Here is a 4,341-nt window from a genome sequence, read left to right as displayed (position 1 = left end):
ATTTTCTCTATTATTTATCTCAGCAACATTTAGGTTGTTTCCAGTTTCTGATTATTACAAAAAAAGCTGCTATGAATATATTTGGTGAAGTGTCCTGTAGTATAGCAGTGCATATTTTGGGTATATGCCCAGGAAGAGGTGAGTCTTGTTGTAGAACTATTCTCAGTTTTCTGGGTAACTGCCAAATTGATTTCCAAAATGATTGTATAAGTTTGTACTCCTAACAACAATAAAGGAGTGTCCCCCTTGATTATATCCTATGGGTTTTGAAATGTAACCTTGGTATCCAGTAGAGCAGGAGACTTCAGCTGGAGTGTTGGGCCTGTTGTTCCTAGTATCAGCATGACTGTTGCTAGAACAGACACCTTTTGCCAACGTTGTAGGCTGAAATATAGAGCTGAATACTGCTGTTGACAGGTGGGCAGGCTTGAAGGAATGTTAATAGGTAGAAGGGTGTCTTACCTGGGGTTCCTAGGACTTACATGGCCTCCTCTAGAGCAAGAGAGGCTTCTGCAGGTCTAGCTGGAACTTGAAGTAGACTGACTTCCATTTTTCTGAAGAAATCCATTGGTGACTTTTATAATAGCTGTACAAGTTTGCATTTCATCCAACAACTGATGATTTTGACCTGTGTTCCACATCGTTATGGGCATAAACTGTTATTTGTCTTATTGACACTGGCCTTTTTTTGGGAGGGGTGGGGATATTCTTTCCAAACTGTTTTCCTCTCAATGTTTGATTAAAACATTTGCTCATTAAAAAATAAAAAATAGACAAATATTTCTCATGAATATAGATGAAAAATTCTTAATATGCCTTAAGAGGAGTGGAGCTACTTGGTATAATTTGATATGTAATGAATGGTTGATATCTATGCCCTTTTCTGAGGATAAATAGAAGAGAGTGGATGGCCGGAAACCACTGAACTGAGAATAGGACCCCCGTTGAAGGAATCAGAGAAAGAACTGGAAGAGCTTGAAGGGGTTCAAGACCCCTTATGAACAACAATGCCAAGCAACCAGAGCTTCCAGGGACTAAGCCACTACCTAAAGACTATACATGGACTGACCCTGGACTCTGACCTCATAGGTAGCAATGAATATCCTAGTAAGATCACCAGTGGAAGGGGAAGCCCTTGGTCCTGCTAAGACTGAACCCCCAGTGAACGTGATTGTTGGGGGGAGGGCGGCAATGGAGGGAGGGTGGGGAGGGGAATACCCATAAAGAAGGAGAGGGGGAGGGATTAGGGGGATGTTTGCCCGGAAACCGGGAAAGGGAATAACATTCAAAATGTAAATAAGAAATAATCAAGTTAATAAAAAAAAAAAAGAAGAGAGTGGATGGGGAAAGAAAGAGGAAGTGTCTAGATATAGGGAGAGGAGAAGGAAAGAGAAACTGTTTTCAACATGTGAAAAAAATATAAAGATAAATAAAGACAAATAAATGAATATAAAAATTAATTTAATAGTTACAAACCAAATTCAAGAATAAAGAAAAGATACTTCATAATGACCAAGTTGCCTTCATCCAGTGACCAAGCAGTGTTTCAACATGGGTAAATAAATAATCTATTACATACATAGACTGAAATGCAAACCATCCAAATTTTTTATTAGATACAAAGAATCTTTTGTCCAAAATCCAGTACCCCTTCATGATAAAGTCTTAGAAAGACTAGAGATAGATAGACTTCAATATAATAAAGAGAAATTGCAATAAATGCACATGCAACATAAAGATAAATAAGGAGAAATTCAAAACATTTTCATTAAAATCAGAAACAAGAAAAGGATTTTCACTCTTTAAATATCTACTCAATATTATTTTTCATTTGTTAACTAGAACAATAAGATAAGTGAAGGAGAACAAGGGGATACAAACAAGAAAGGAAGAAGTCAAAGTATTCTTATTTTCAAGCAGTATGATTTTATATAAAAAAACAAGTAACACCTATAGATGACACTTTGAACAAATTCGTAGTATAAAGAAAATTAAAACATATGCTCAATTTGTCAGAACATATAACAAAATTGGAATGACACACAGATTAGTATGGGCTGTACACAAGGATTACATGCAAATTTGTGAAGCATACCATATTGTTAATGGATGATTTTCTAGACAGATATCATGTACCAAAGTTAAATCAGGTTCAGATAGAGCAACTAAACAGTCCCTCAATGCCTAAAGATAAAGAAGCAGTCATTAAATCTCTCCCAGTCAAAAATTTTCCAGGATCAGATGGTTTTAGTGCAGAATTCTATCAGACTTTCAAAGAAGACCTAATACCAGTACTCTTCAAAGTATTCCAAAAAATAAAACCAGAAGGAATACTAATTTGTTCTATGAAACTACAGTTATGCTGATACACAAATCACACAAAGACCCAACAAAGAAAGAGAAGTTCAGACCAATTTCACTTATGAATATTGATGCAAAAATAATCAATAAAATTTTCACAAACCAATTCCAATAACACATCAAAATGATCATTCACAGCTATCAAATAGACCTCATCCCACTAATGCAGAAATGGTTCAATATATGGAAATTCACCAATGTAATCCACTATATAAACAAACTCAAAGGGAAAAAACATGATCATCTCATTAGATACTGAAAAAACTTTGATAAAATGCAACAACATTTCATGATAAAAGTCATGAAAGATCAGAAATTCAAGGCCCATATCTAAACATCATAAAAGCAATATACAACAAATCAATAGCCAGCCTCAAATTAAAAGGACAGAAACTTCAATTAATCCTACTAAATTGTTGGGCCCTACCTTGGTGTTTCCCTCCCCCCTCTCTGAGCCTTTTAGCCTGCTATAGCAAGAAATTGTTTAAACCCTTGGGAGCTGCTCTTAGCCCCTAATTTGGGGCTGGGGTTTTTCATGGCACCCTTCCTCCCCACCGAGCCTTCCTGCTTGTTGTTGTTAAAAAGTTGTTTATGCCCCTGATTGGGCCGGAACTTTCACCACACAGACTTTTCCTGTTTTCCTGTTTGGGTATTTTCACCTGCCTTGTTTTTCCATGGCTTTTGCCTCGAGTATGTAAGGAGATCTCAGTAAAGCCTTGGTGGCACTCGCTGAAAACGGGTCACCCATGTACGTGTTTTCTTTCAATCCCGTAAACCTACGCCCAATACTGACACACTGGCAGCACAGGCGCCGACATCTGGAGGTTCCACCGAGATCAGGAAAGAGAGGACAAACTGATGGGATTGTTCCAAAAGCCGGCCAGCAAGGAAGTGGAATGTATTGGGGACAAGCAGTGACCACGGGGCAAAACTGGAAACCTACGCCCGGTACTCACACACTGGCGGCGCAGGCACGGTCACTAAATCAGGGACAAGACAAGGCTCCCCACTTTCTCCCTACCTATTCAATATATTTCTTTAAGATCTAGTCAGAGTAATTAGGGAACAAAAAGAGATCAGTGAGATACAAATTAGGAAGAAGAAATTCAAAGTATTGCTATTTGCAGATGATCTGATAGTATACATAAGTGACCACAAAAATCCACCAGAGATCTCCTACACCTGATAAACAACTTCAGTAAAGTGGATGGATATAACATTAACTCAATCAAATCAGTAACTTTCTTCTATTCAAAGAATAAACAGGCTGAGAAAGAAATTAAGGAAACTACACCCTTAACAACAATCACAAAATATTATAAAATATATTGCTGTGACTCTTGCCAAGCAAGTGAAATATCTATATAACAAGAACTTCAAGTCTCTGAAAAAAGAACTCAAAGAGGACCTCGGAAGTTGAAAAGATCTTCTAAGCTCTTGGATCAGTATGATTAACATAATAAAGTTTCCATCTTATCAAAAGCAATCTACAGATTCAATGCAATCTCTATCAAAATATCAAATCTATTTTTCACAGAGATAGAAAGAGCAATTCTCAAATGCATCTGGAATAATAAAAACCCATTATAGCAAAAACCATTCTCAACAATAAAAGAACCTATGGGGGAATCACCATCCTTGACCTCACGCTATACTACAGAGCAAGATCGATAAAAATGCATGGTATTTGTACAGAGATAGGCAGGTAGATCAATGGAATAGACTTGAAAACCCAGAGTTAAGCTCACACGCATATGGTTACTTGATCTTTGACAAAGAATCCAAAACATTCCAGTGGAAAAAACACAGCATTTTCAACAAATCATGCTGGTTCAACTGGCCATCTACATATAGAAGAATTAAAGTTGAAATATTCTTTTTTTTTCGGAGTTGGGGACCGAACCCAGGGCCTTGTGCTTACTAGGCAAGCGTTCTACCACTGAGCTAAATCCCCAACCCCTGAAATATTCTTATCTCCTT

At 37.3% G+C, this 4,341-nt stretch overlaps 1 non-coding gene across 1 annotated transcript; it reads left to right on the top strand.

Annotated features, from left to right (window-relative positions):
• The first annotated feature begins 2,002 nt into the window (after positions 1-2,002).
• LOC120094420 (U6 spliceosomal RNA) lies at positions 2,003-2,104 on the top strand. The gene has a single exon (XR_005488739.1). It is a non-coding gene; the product is annotated as a U6 spliceosomal RNA (small nuclear RNA).
• The last annotated feature ends 2,237 nt before the right edge of the window (positions 2,105-4,341 follow it).

Source organism: Rattus norvegicus, chromosome 8, assembly GCF_036323735.1.
Source record: "Rattus norvegicus strain BN/NHsdMcwi chromosome 8, GRCr8, whole genome shotgun sequence".
Lineage (NCBI taxonomy): Eukaryota > Metazoa > Chordata > Mammalia > Rodentia > Muridae > Rattus > Rattus norvegicus.
Note: the sequence above shows the minus strand (reverse complement) of the source record. Positions and strands in the feature narration are given on the sequence as shown.